This window comes from Daucus carota, chromosome 5, assembly GCF_001625215.2.
Source record: "Daucus carota subsp. sativus chromosome 5, DH1 v3.0, whole genome shotgun sequence".
NCBI classification, from domain to species: domain Eukaryota; kingdom Viridiplantae; phylum Streptophyta; class Magnoliopsida; order Apiales; family Apiaceae; genus Daucus; species Daucus carota.
Genome location: NC_030385.2, coordinates 19662022 through 19677443, shown reverse-complemented (window position 1 = coordinate 19677443; position 15422 = coordinate 19662022).

The window sequence follows — 15422 nt, the reverse complement described above, 5'->3', positions numbered from 1 at the left end:
TAACCTAAAGCCTTTCATGGTTTGGGATTGCTGACCTAACACTCGTTAAATGGGTATTAGTGCATAAATCTTTTGGGATCTCAACCATTGCACGGTCAAATAAGCCACCTAAAGCATGTGTGAACAATTTGGTTGGTGAAGTCTTATGGTGGTCGTAACTCATTTACACTGAGAAGCGTCCCGACCTTAGACCGAGCATGTACACACCAAATAATAGATATTGAAAAAAAGAAAAAAAAAGAGCATATATAAGAGAGGCATGGAAGTTCCTCGGTGACCCTAAACTGTAGTTGGCTCTAATGTAACGAAGTGTTTAAGCATTATTCTGATTAACGACTCATGGCTAAGATTCTGTTGAAGTCTGTTGGTCTTTATTTTGTTTCATTAGAGAGCATGTTGAGCACACACGATGCACTCCGTACTTGCAGTGAAAGAGTTGCATGACTAATATGTGTGATAGATGAAATCCTTGATTGTTGCATATTCTGAGGATTATATGTTGACAAGGTTGATTATTTCATGATTGGGATCTATGCATATTCATTTAGTTTGCATTCATATTAGTTGCATTCTTAAGACTTGGCAGAAAAAAAAATGAATTTTGTGGGTACATTCGCTATAGGCCCTCACGAGACCTTACTCGTCCACTAGGGCTGCCTAGGGGTTTAAAGGGCTTGTTGCATATGCCAAATGCAACCGTGATCACCTACGGAAGTGGTATATATCTATTAGATGTTAGCTAAAGTTTATTTTATTTGCCCGAGGACGTGCAAAACACTAAGTGTAGGGATATTTGATAGAGCATATATTTATATATGCTTTTATATGATTTTATTCTCATAATTGTAGTATTTTGTAAATAATCGGGTAATTACTAATTGATTTTAAGTGTTTAATGGCAGGAAAATAAATATTCCTAAGTTGGATGAAATTAGCTTATTTGGGCTTTTATTTGATGGAAATTCGGACTTTATGGGCTACTTGCGAATCAAATCTTGTTTGGGCCATAACTTGAGCTCCGGGCGTCAGAATTAAGCGATTCAACAGCACACGCGAAGATATTGAAATTTTCTACAAGTATAAAGTGACCCAGCTCTCTAAAGACAAATGGATCAGCCCAGAATCAGGCCTGAAAGTCAGCCTACGAATTTCTTTTCAGAATCAAAATTGTGTTAGGAAAATATATTTGTTTTTCAAGGAAACCATTAAAACACTATTATTATTAGGTTTTGTATGATTAGAAAACATATTGAGTATTGTGTGTATTGAGAGAGAGAGATAGAGAAAGCTTTAAGAGATAACTTGAGCAAAGATTGAAGGGATTCAGTCCAAGTTCGAGAGATTTCGTCAAGTTGTATTTTCTTCACTCTTGTACTCTTTTGGCATGATTTCAGTAATATATATATTCGTGTTTTATTTAATTGTTATGGGTAACTAATCCTCTAATCCGAGGATTGGGGAGTATTTGTTGGCTTAATATGTTTGTTTGATCTAATATTGTGATTTCTCTATGTATGCTAATCTGTCATTGAGCGCTTAACACAGTTATAGGAGTCGCGAACCTGTAATTGTATCTGTAGGATTTATAATGAATCGGGAGAGGATTTATATTTCTTGTACATGATATGACAGACATAACTTGATTTATCAATCGGGAGATTATTAGGCGAGTTGTGAAATAGAAAATCCTTGGTTCGTGATAGCTTGTAATTTGGTTTTGATTGATCATGGGAGTGACTTCAAGGTTAAATTATAGGTATTATTTTGTATCTTGGGAGAGAACATTATAATCAATAGAAGGATTGTTTTTAGCAGGGTAGAGACTTGAATATCACAATTGATTGACATACATTGTAGCCAGCAAAGAAACCTGATTCTTGGATTGCTTTTTATCATCGTTAATTCACACTTTTAATTGCTTTATTAGTTTAATTTAGTTGATAGTAAAAACCAAAATTTATTCTCCAAACTTCTAAATAGAAAGAAATAATATACTTGATTTGATATTGTATTCAGTCCTTCCCTGAGAACGAACTATATAAATTTTACTGCAACAATTAATTAATCCTAAATCTGATTAGCAAGTTATATTCAATCAGATTCACTTCCGCGATTATTTTGTATCGATTGTATTCAACCCCCCCTTCTACAATCGTATCTGGACCTAACAATTGGCATCAGAGCGGTTGATACCATTTTACCGTATCAGATCCTATACAAACTCTGTAACGTCCAAATATTTTTTAATTCGAATTAATTTTTTTTTTTAAAAAAAATTAATTTTGATTTAAAATATTTTTCTTTCAAAAATCCAAATCTCTCCAAACACTATTCACTTTAAATTCTTAAAAAATGAGTACGCAAAAGATCAGTAGCATTAAAATCCCACCGTTCAGCCAGGAACACTTTGGCCTATGGAAAAGGCACATGTTCCTATTCCTCCGAACAGCGAACAGAAAATACATCGGGATTTTGGACAAAGGTGTTACTACTCCGATGAATGTCATATTAGCACACGAAGAGGATGGTGTGTTAATACCTCATCAGGTCATTCCGAAAGAACTTTCTGAGTACACAGATGAAGAGAGTGAACAGATGAACTTAGATGACGCTTTTCAACTAATCTTGGTTGAATCTCTAAATCCAGTGATGTACAATGCTGTTGTAAATTGTACGAACGCCAAGCAAATCTGGGATACATTAGAGATTATCAATGAAGGCTCAGAGGAAGTTAGGGAAAACAAGAAAGAGATATTGATGGCTCAGTATGAACAGTTTGGTTCCAATCCCGGAGAAGGGATTTCAGAAGTGTTTATCAGACTTAATAATTTGATAAATAATTTAAATCTGAATGGGAAATTCTATGACAAGAAAGAGGTCAACATGAAGTTTCTCTTAACACTTCCTGAACATCTGGAACACAAAATCACTGCCATCAGGGAAAGCAGAGATCTGAATGAGATTTCTCTGGAAAGACTCTACGGAGTTTTGAAAACTTATGAACTGGAGCAAGTTCAGAGTAAACAGAGATATGGCTGGGGTAAAACACAGAACCATTCGAGAGCTCTAGTTGTTGAGTCACCTGCACCGGAAGAAAAGAAGGATGTTGTTGTTCCTTCTAAGACTACTCAGGAATTTGTTGTACCTGAGATGGGTCAGACTGCTTCTTCCAGTGGTGACGAAGAGTTCTATACAATGGAAGAGCTTGAACAGTTAGAAGATCAATCTCTATCACTGTTTGCCAAGAAGTTTGGAAACATGAGATTCCGGAAGAACCCTTCCTATAAATACAAACCTACTGTTAGTAAGTTTCAGAAGGGAGGCTATTCATCTTCAACAAGCAAAGGAGGATACAAGACTGGGATGGTGGACAGAAGTAAATTTAAATGTTTCAACTGTGGTGAACCTGGACACTTTGCAACTGAGTGCAAGCAGCCCAAGGTTCAAGGAAAGAAAAAGGATTCGTATGATGAGCTGAAGCAGAAGTATGATGCCTTAGTAAGAAAGCATCATGGTACTTCTGGAAGTCAAAACTTCAAGAGCAAGTCTTATCTGGCAGAAGGCAAAAGCTGGGATGATACAGATAGTGATGAAGAGGAGCAGCTAGGGAATGTTGCTTTCATGGCTAATACTGGATCATCTTCACCTCCTCCTGCTGGAAGCTTTCAGGTAGATCCTACATGCCCTAAACTGTTTATGCAATTAGGACTTGAAAGAGATGATGCTATTAAAAAGATGAAAGCTGCTAATCTTAAAATTGATACTTTAGTCTTAGAAATTCATGCTTATAAGATGAATGAGATGAAAGTATTAAAACCTAAAATAGAACAATTGACTATGGATTTAGGATTACAATGTGCTAAAGTCAAAGTTCTAGAGAAAGGTGAGATTGCTTTAAGACTTCAGCTAGACGAAGAGAAAGTGAAATGTAAAGCCTTCAAGGATGCCTCCATGATAGTCAAAGAACTTAATGATAAACAAGAGATCAAGAGAACTGTTGGAATAGGTTTTGACTATAATAAATCTGTAGGTAAGGCTAGTAACATTACTCCTTTTAAGAAAAGTGCTGAGGAGAGAGGGATTCCTTTTGTTTTGAAAGATTCCCTTAAACCTTTGTTTAAAACCTCAGAAGCTGAACCTCTTTTAGAAACTCCTGTTGTCATTAGATATGAACTCAAACAGGAAGACCTTAAATTGAAAGAGAGTAATGACAAGAGAGATGAGATCTTGACATCACTGAAACCAATCAAAGTGAAAGGCAATGTTAGGTTGCCTAAAGCTGGTTTAGGTGTCAACTCTGAGAGAACTAAATTCAACAAGCCCAATAATTTTGTGAATAGTAAGAACAAGAACAATAGGTGTCATTCTACTGAGAACTTTAAATCTGATAACAAGGTTAGAGTAGAATCTATTGATGTTCCTACTACTATGACTGATACTTCTGTTGTTCCTGCTTTTGATGCATGTCATAAATCTTGTAGTGTTGATAATTGTATGACTTGTGCTTTCAATTTGATGTCTGCTTATTTTAAAAATTTGCATGCTAAAAATGAAAACACATCACCTAGACAACACACAAACAACAAGCATGCTAGATCAAAGACTGCTAGTCCTATTCATGTTAGGAAGGAGACTTATGTTCCAAAGCCTAAAACTAAGGTTTATAAGGCTGTTGTTAAGGAAGTAAGTTCAGTCAAGTCTGAACCAAGTATCAGTCCAAGAGGCTCTGTTGTTACACCTGATAGAAATCAGTTCTTTAAGTTTGCTGGACCCAATCAAGTGTGGGTCCCAAAGAATGTTTAATCAAGTTGTCTTTTGCAGGGTGCCAGTGGAATTGTTCGTGTTACCTGGGTGCTTGACAGTGGAGCGTCAATGCACATGACTGGCAATAGATCCCTGCTGGAAGACATAAGAAAAGGAGCTGGCCCAACAGTGAGCTTTGCTGATAATAGCAAAGGTCGTACTGTGGGATATGGCAAGTACAAAATTGGAAAGATCATCATAGAAGAAATTGCTATAGTGGAAGGACTTTAACATAATCTCCTGAGTGTTAGTCAGTTATGTGACAAGGGATATTATGTTCATTTTGAAAAGGAGATATGTATCATTAAACATATCAAGGATAAACGTCCTTCACTATGTGGCATAAGGAAAGGCAATATATTCGTAGCTGATTTGTCTTCAGGACCTGGAAACGAAGTTCACTGTTTCTACGCCAAAGCGTCTGCTGAAGATAGTTGGTTATGGCATAAGAAACTCTCACACCTCAACTTCAAAACAAAGAACTCTCTAGTCAAGAGAGATCTAGTGAGAGGTTTGCCTTCCATGGAATTCTCATCTGATGATCTTTGTGAAGCTTGTCAGAAAGTAAAAGCGAAGAGAGCATCTCACAAAGGCAAAACCATCAATACCATTACAAATCCACTTCACTTACTGCATATGGATTTGTTTGGTCCTGTGAATGTTGCATCAATTGATGGAGGAAGATATGCCTTAGTCATTGTGGATGACTTCTCGAAATTTACCTGGGTTTACTTCCTAGCTTCTAAGGATGAAACCCCGATGACAGTGATTGATCATATAAAGTCAGTTGAATTAGAAAAGGGTGTGCCAGTGAAAGCTGTAAGGTCAGATAATGGCACGGAATTCAAGAATCAAACTCTAATCAACTTTTACTCTGAGAAGGGAATTAGAAGGCAGTATTCAGCACCAAGGACTCCTCAGCAGAATGGAGTCGTCGAAAGAAAGAATCGTACACTGATCGAAGCTGCAAGGACTATGATTGCTGAAGCAAAGCTTCCTCTGTACTTTTGGGCTGAAGCTGTGTCTACTGCCTGCTATACCCAGAATAGAACTTTGATCAACAAGGATCATATGAAAACTCCATTTCATTTGTATAAAGACAAGAAACCATATGTCAAACATCTTCATGTTTTTGGAGCCAAGTGTTTTGTTCTCAAGGATGGTGAAGAGAACTTGAACAAGTTTGAGCCAAAGGCATCTGAAGCAATTTTTGTTGGTTATACAATAAGTGCTTATAGAGTTTTTGTAATTGATACTCTGTCAATGAAAGTTAGTGTCAATGTTACATTTGATGACACTAAACTCCCAAGTTTACAATCTGATGATCCATCTGAATCTCTGAAGTTTGACAACTATCCAGATTCTGATTCAGATGATGATATACCACCTGAGGTTGCAACAGGAGATGACAACAATGATGGTAATGATCCAGGCAATGGTGGAGGAAATGGTGGAAACACTGGAGATTCCACTAGTGCCAGTGGTGGATCATCAAGTCAACCTGGCAACAACTCAGGGGGAGCAGATGGATCAACTAGTCACACATTTCAGCTCAATGATAATACTGCTGAATCATCAAGGATACATCTTCCAAGGGAAAGGATTTGGAGCAGAGATCATCCCTTTGATTTAATTATTGGTGATCCTGATGTTGGTGTAAGGACTAGAAGTGCTACGACAAATGAATGTCTATTCTCTGGTTTTCTATCACAATTAGAACCAAAGAAAATAGATGAAGCACTTGCTGATCCTGAGTGGGTTCTTGCCATGCAAGAAGAACTCAATCAATTTGAGAGACAAGAAGTCTGGGCCCTGGTTCCAAGACCAAAAGGAAAATCTACCATTGGAGCTAGATAGGTCTTCTGTAACAAGTTAGATGGTGATGGCATTGTTGTAAGAAACAAAGCCAGACTGGTTGCAAAAGGTTATTCACAAGAAGAAGGAATTGATTACGATGAAACCTATGCTCCAGTTGCTCGTCTTGAAGCCATCAGAATATTTCTTGCATTTGCTGCACACTCCAACTTCAAGGTTTATCAAATGGATGTGAAAAGTGCATTTCTGAATGGAAAGCTAGAAGAAGAAGTATATCTGGAACAGCCCCCTGGCTTTGAAAATCCAGAGTTTGCTGATTTTGTATACTTCCTATTCAAAGCAGTCTATGGACTCAAGCAGTCACCAAGGACATGGTATGACACTCTCTCTGAGTTTTTAATAGAAAACAATTTTACTAGAGGTGTCATAAACAAAACTCTCTTTTACAAATTGCATGATAAGGATATGATATTTGTTCAAATATATGTTGATGATATTATATTTGGTTCTACTAATGATAACTTGTGCAAGAGATTTGCTAAGTTGATGCAGAGTAATTATGAGATGAGTATGATGGGTGAGCTGTCCTACTTCCTTGGTCTTCAAGTAAGCCAAAAGGAAGATGGAATATTCATTTGCCAATCCAAGTATGTCAGAGATCTTCTTCGAAAGTTCAATCTAGAAGACTCTTCACCGGCAAAGACACCCATGACCACTGCCACAAAGCTTGACCAGGATAAATCTGGTAAGAAAGTTGATATCACAAGCTATCGAGGTATGATTGGCTCTTTACTTTATCTTACTGCAAGTAGACCAGATATCATGTTTGCAACATGTTTGTGTGCTAGGTTCCAAGCTGATCCTAAAGAATCACATCTTATAGCCGTCAAAAGAATCTTTAGATATCTTAAGGGTACACCTGGTTTAGGTATTTGGTACCCTAAGAATACTGGTTTTGACTTAACTGGCTATACAGACTCTGATTATGCAGGATGCAGGATTGATAGGAAGAGTACGTCTGGAAGCTGTCAATTTCTAGGACGTCGGTTGGTTTCCTGGTATAGCAAGAAGCAGCACTCTGTGTCTACTTCTACTGCTGAAGCTGAGTATATAGCTGCTGGAAGCTGCTGTGCTCAGATCTTGTGGATCAAGAATCAACTGAATGATTATGGTGTTATAGTAAACAAAATTCCAATATTTTGTGATAATACAAGTGCCATAGCCATTTCCAACAATCCGGTTCAACATTCAAGAACCAAGCACATTGATATCAGGTACCATTTCATACGAGAACATGTCATGAATGGTACAGTGGTGTTACATTTTGTACCCACGACTGAGCAAATTGCTGACATCTTCACGAAACCACTGGATGAATCCACTTTCTCTAAGCTGGTTTGTGAGTTAGGAATGTTAAATATGACATAGTTCTCTTGTATATATTTTTCATATGTATTATATGTGTTTGTATACATTTTGTGAATTTTCTGTGTAATTATATCTATATTATTAGATTTTATATGATTTTCTGTATATTATCTGATAATATTCTGAGTAATTATGCATGCTTGTATATTAGTCAGTAATTTTCTAAGTGCTCATACACTCCCCTGTAATATTCTCTAGGCATTTTGATAATTACTTGTAATTATTTTGTATTTTTCAAAATTAATTAAGCATAAATATTTGATTTTAAGTTAATTCATCTTTTTGAATTAAAGATAAAATCATAAGTATTTATACTTAATTAACGTTGAAATTTACAAAATATTTGTGTAATTTATAGTACTGTTTTTATTATAGATTTTTGATTTTAATTGCAAAAAGTTTTATCTTTTAAATTAATCAAAAATCATATTATTATTTTTATTTTGTTTTTCTGCAAGACAATGGTGTTGTCTTCTGTTTGGCTCGGTAAGACAATCGTATTGTCTTACTGAACCGGTTTTTTCTCTGTCCTTCTATCAAACTCGGCAAGACAATTACATTGTCTTACCGAGTCTGCTAAGCCTCCGCGTGTATCAGTAAGACAATCCTATTGTCTTACTGACATATCCCTTGTCTGCTAAATCTGTAATCTCGGCAAGACAATTCAAAATTGTCTTACCGAGACTACAATAGGCTGTCAAGACAATTGTTTTTTGTCTTCCTTACTTATACCCTCGACCTCAGCTCAACAAGACAATTTCGATTGTCTTGCTGACTACACTTCGTCTTCTCCATCTGCACAAGAACATCACACACTCGATCATTCTCGGTTTTCAAGTTTCACCACGAAAACTTGTTGGTTTACATCTTATCAAGCGTTTGCTTGCTGGTTTGGTTCAAATCGCCGGATTTCAGCCGAACCTCTGCCGGATTTTAGTCGGATTCTCGTCGGTTTTTAGTCCGTTTTCAAAGCTTTTCAACTGAGTTTGTGCTGTGACTTGCCTAGGGTTCGAGTTTTCTGTGATTGATTGTGTGTTCTTCGAACTGATTTAATCGAATTTGGAGTTAGGGTTTGTGTTGATTTTGGGGTTTTTGATATTAAGGACTCGTTTGGCTTGTGAAATTCTGAGTTGGATAAATTGACTAAGTGCCATTCTAATTAATTAACTTTTAATTCGATATTATTCTAATATTTCGAATTATTAATTAATTAATCAATTTTAATTAATAATTGAACTTTGCGAGATGATTGAGAATTAACATTTTATTTGAAAATTTCTCGCTTAATTAAATTTTTAATTATCAAAAAAATGGCCGGAGAATTTGAGATTGCTGAGACCAATTATTGTGCTAACCTGAACTTCGAGGATTGTTCTGATAGATTCAAGAAGTGGATCCGTTTCCTGACTCAACAAAGCCTCGTCAGTACTGCACTAACTGCTGATATTCCCATACAAGTGCAACCACTCTTCGACTTCTACTCTAATGCCGTCAACTCTACAACTCTCGAGAATTATAAGTTGATTGGTGATCTGCCAAATGGATGAAGAATTGTTATAACTGTCGATGATGTGAACCGGATTCTAGGGTTTCCAAGGAACAACTTTCAAGTGGAACCAACCAGTGCTGAAATTACTCAATTCTTCCAAGACATCCACTACCAGGGATAGATTTTTCTTCCTAGAATGTCTAAAAGCAAATTGAAGGCTGAATGGGATGTCTTCTTCGATACCTTGGCAAAGGTATTTGCTCCAACCACAAGGCAGAATTTTCACAACATATCTTCTATGCTTCAAATCTTTGGATTCTCTGTGGCTTATAATCGTCGAATTAACTTCGGGAAGATATTACTAAAGGAGATTATCAGAAAAATGGGTTCTGTCTCTCAGAGATCCATTCATGACAATGACAAGGTTGAGTGTCACTTTCCAAGATTCTTAATGCTATTCTTAAGTGACAAGATGAATGATGCAGATAGAGCCATGTACGTTGATTCAGCAGTGGTGCCCATTCTAAGAACTTGCACCAAGATTCAATCAAGACTTGCTAATCAAAAGAAGCATGAGAATGTGCCTCTTGTTGTGACTCCTTACATGTTGGAACAGTTTAATGTTCCCTTTCAACCTGTCCAAGTTCCTCAGCCTCTACAACAACAACAATATCAACCTGATCAACAACAACCAGCTCAACCTGAACTTCAAGAAGAACAACATCAAGAACAATCCCCTCCTCAAAACTTCCAACCACTTCAACTCCTTCAAGACTATCAATCATCCAGCCAATCCTCACAATACTCTCCATACAACCCTCCTTACAACTCACCACAACAATCACCTCACCAATCATCATACAACTCTCTTCAACTATCTCCAAACCAATCCACTCCACATTACAACTTCTTCCCAGACCAACAAGCCTCCATCATTCCTTCTCAGTCTGAACCAACACCTTCACCTACACATCTACATACCATTCCTCCACCACAATCCACCTCTCAGCCTCTGCCTGCTGATTCCGCTATCAATCCAGAGCTACAGGACTTCAGGACAGATTTACAGGTAGCTCAGGTACTTTCTAATCTCACTGATACCTTTAATATTGATATTGCAGATTTTGATTGTGATATTGGATTTGATTTCCAGACTCCCAGCATTGAACCTGTAAACACCCAGGTTCATAACCCAGCTGACGTTTTCGTTTCAACAACTGATACTTCGTCAAACACATCAACCGACACTACTCATACACCAGTTGTTCGAAAGGTAGCCCGGAAACGGAGTGGGAGTGCAATTCTAAGAGAACCCGCAGCTCTGTCTCATAAGAAGCAAAGGGTGGCAGAACCGGAGACAACTGCAGCCGTATCCATTTCCTCCCAAAAGGATTTGGACACTGACATGGTAAATATACAGTCTCTAGATTCATTCTCTCCACAGAATGCATTTATTGAAATTGGCCGTCCGACCGCGGTATCCTGTAAAGAGTCAAGCACACAACTAGCACTCACGCTAGCAGAACCTTTGTCTTTTAATTCTTCACTTAGAGAGAGCACAGATATTCAAAAATTGTCATATGAAAAACTTTCTGATCACTCTTTCTTTTTGGATCAGGCTATACTTGGCAACCTGCAAGTACATCAGCCTTCACAGGCATCTGAAGGACAATTTGTTCCTTCACAACCTACAGTTCCATCTCAGGGAACTATGGTTGTATATACAGGTACTGGTGACGGTGTGACAAACACGAGTGAAATCAGGCAAACACCGAGCGAAACACATGCACGAGAGGATAGTGATAAATCTTTGAGTGTTCGTGAGGTGAGTGCACACACCAACACTGATCTGTTACAGGAACAATTGGCTGCTCTGAAAGCTGAGATTTCAAGGTTGAATGCTGAGAATGCCAGATTCAGAAGTGGAGAGTTGGTAACTCTACAGGAAAAGGTTGTTGATCCTTCATTTTCTTCTCTCAAACAAGAATTAGATGCTCATGTCAAGGGTATTCACTCTAGGATGGACAAGTTTGATAAATCTCAGGAGCTCTGTCTGACAAAGCTTGGCAACTTGGAGCAAACTCTGGCTCAAGTTATTCATCACTTAAAGCTTAATCCGTCAACAGCTCAGTCTACTCCAGAGGATCCCTCAACTAAGGGGGAGAAGGATAAGGAAGATAAGGATGACAAAGATGATCACAGCAATTCTGATGCTGATGATAGGAGTGATAAGGGTGATGCTGACAGGAGTGACAAGGGTGGAGAAAGAGCAAGTGGCAAAGAATCTTCTGAAGCTGATAAAAGCTATAAAAGGTCTAAAGGCAAAGAACCATTACATCAATCTGAAAATGTCTTCAACACTGACAATTATGATGATTATCCCAAAGACATGGATGATGATGACGTATTCGATGCTACCTATCGTCAGGCTGAAGAAGAAGGTAAATTTGATGAAAGCTATTTGTTTCAGGAAGAACCTGTTGATCCTGAACACGAGGAGAATGTCAAGAAGTTCAAAGCAGAAAATGAAGCCAGGAAGCGTAAGCTTCGTGATTATCAGAAACTTCTGAAAGACAAGTTGATCACAAAGGAACAAATCAAGATTGAAAAGCAGAAAATCTATGATGCTGCGATCAAGCAGAAGAATCTTGAGATTAAAAGAAAAGAAGGAAAAGGCTGGGACATTGCTAGAAGAATATTCAATGGACCTCAAAGGGAAACTTTCGATGATAGGAAGTTTTTATCTCTGATCTATGATCTTCGAGAGGTGAACCCTGATGAGGATGTTTTTATGCATGCCTTTGCCTTAGAACTGGAATATGTAACTGTTGCTGTTAGGGGACTGCTAGAAGAATGGGAGCTGATTGTCTACACACAGAGGAATGGTTCATTCAGACTATCTGTCGAATTTCTCAAATCATTCTCTGTATCTGAGCTCTGGGTACTTCGCAACAAAGTCAAGCGTTGCTCCAACTTGAATGAACTTCTTCGTGACAAACTGTTGGATTGTGCTTTTTTCAACAGTCCTCAGGTTGTTAAGAACCCATACTGTGTCAAGTTCGTTCACCTGGAAATTCTCTGCACTGTCTATCTAAACGAAGAGGCTTTGCCAAAGTACCCTGCCAAACGTCTGGCTCTAGCATCCACCTTACTAAGGACCAAGGGCTTCGCTTCTAAAGCCAAGTCTGATACTGATGATGTAATCTCATCCTACTGCACTCGAAGAAATATTTCTCAATACTTTCGGAGGATGAAGGGTGTAACAAAATCTCAGCCATCTGACTTCCGTGAAGACCCTGTGGAACTGGAAGTACTTCACCAGCTAGCTCTGGCTCGTGAAAGAAAGAAGCGTGGAGAATCCACTCCAGCTGAAGAGCCTACTCAGAATGAGCCATCTACTCCAGTCATTCATATGTCAGATATAGAAGAAGGAGAAGTCACTCATACTGAGTAAAATAGATTGATTAGGATATTTGTTAGATATGTTCAAGGAACATCCTTTTGTAATCTATTTATGATCATGGTTTAATGTTTAATGCAAGCCATAAACTTTTGCTATTTACATTCCATTGTTTAAATCTTTGTCTTATCTGTTAGTTGAGTTATCCTCTAGGAAATTTGCATGTTATGTTAACAAACAAATAGGGGGAGATTGAAAGGCATATGTTCAGCCTATTTGTATTTAAAGAGGTACAACTCAACTCAGATCAGAAAGCTCAGTAAATAGAAAGTCATCGGAATCAGTACGAAGAACGTCAAATGATTTATGGAAATCATATGTCAGATAAGTTCCAGGATGCTGCTGCACGCCACTGAAAGAAGTTCATTAATATGTTCAAGCCTCAGTGCACAAATAATCTTTTGTGGCACGTCCAGGAGTTCAGAAGACATAAAGTTTCTATACTTTATTTCATCAGAAGATTCCATTTAATGAAGATATACGTACAAGACGAAGACTCGACGAACTAACCAAATTCTTATTGTTTATATGACGAAGAATATTTGATTTAACTAGATACAGATGAACCAGACAGTACATCTGTGTATCAGTTATTCAAATTAAATATTTGAAGTCAAGCAGAAGTGGTAGTTCGTTCGTTCGACAAATCAAGAAGAAGTTATTAAAGTTTAAAGAAGACAGGAAGCATTTCTACTGAAGATTGGGTGATTAAATATTTAATAGACTATTATTTCACTTCTCAAATAGTTATATTAATTATGTAATTTATTTATTAAATTAATTCACTCTCGAATTAATTTAATTTATGAATTTATATGACTAACTTAATAAAGTGAATAATTTTCTATTTTATATTTACTACATTATTACTTCTTTTTATCACCAAAACCACCCAGCAAGACAATCTGTGATTGTCTTGCCGATCTGCCCACTTGGAATGAAATCAGTGTGCAAGACAATTCAGTTGTCTTGTCTTGCCGAGTGTTTCAATGGTGTGCAAGACAATTCAACTGAATTGTCTTGCCGAAGGACTTGTGTGGCAGCAAGACAATCCTGTTGTCTTGTCTTGCCGAGAGTCTCACTTCCTGCAAGACAATCCTGTTGTCTTGTCTTGCCGAATGCAAGAAGGTGTGCAAGACAATCTCCAATTGTCTTGCCGTTTGTAGTGTTTGTCTTTCTGTCAAAGAGATTGTCATACCTTCCCTTCTGATTGTCTTTCTGACTTGGTTAAAGCTTGGTAGACAATCTGTGATTGTCTTTCCTTGCCTTGATTTGTCTTGCCCAAGCCTAGATTGTCATACCCTCTTAGTAATTGTCTTGTCTAGTGTTTGTCTTGCATGTACAAAGCTTTGCCTATAAATATGGCTTAGTTTCTTCATTAGAAAGTGTTCATCACTTTGTAAATCAAAGCATTTGTAAAGCTTTCATGTTGTTCGTAACTTGCTTGATCGTTATATCCACAGTTTTCTGTGCTTTGATAACCCGGTTGTTTTAATCACTAAATCTAGAATATACCCTGCCGAATTTATTCTACGAACTTTAGTGGACATTAAAACTGAACCATTTTAATTATATAACGACTTCAAACATTGTTATATTAATTAATCCTAAATCTGATTAGCAAGTTATATTCAATCAGATTCACTTCCGCGATTATTTTGTATCGATTGTATTCAACCCCCCCCCCCCCCCTCTACAATCGTATCCGGACCTAACATTAGTTTTCTTTTTATGAATTTAGCTTTTTGTAATAGAATTTTATATCAAAGTTTTTTAAAATTTACTTCCTCAATCTCTTTAGTTTATTAATTTATGAGATGGAGGGTTCGGTATGTATTTCAAGACTCCTATATAGTATAATTTCATAAATTATATTTTATATTACTGAATAAAAGATTAATGTTTAAATTTTATTAAAAAATAATATTTCAAAATTAAGTTATGACACTAATTTTATGTAAGTCTTAAAATATGTGTGAAGTAATGAAAAACCTCTTAAGAAATGAAAGGGAAGAATAGAGTAATAATTATACTAATTTTAGTATAAACAACTTACAGGAACTTCCAACTATTTATAATCAGGTGGTACAAAAGAAAAAAAATACCAAAAAAGGTTCAATTATTATATAAATTTAAGTGTTGAATGATTAAAAAAAGTCTTTATATATTTACAATGAGTACCTAGATAGTAAAAATCACAGTGAGTTCTAAAAAGTATTTTTTAATATTTCTTGATGTCCTGAATATCCACAAAACGTAGGAAGCAATGCGGTTTAAAAAGTAAAAAATTATTAATATATTAAGATAATTACATATTTACAAGATGTTGTCTTTATTCATTTGTATTTGTAATAAAATAATAGTTACTCCTACCGCTCAATCAAGAATCTTAAACATAATGCAAGAATTTGAGAAGAGCTAGAATTA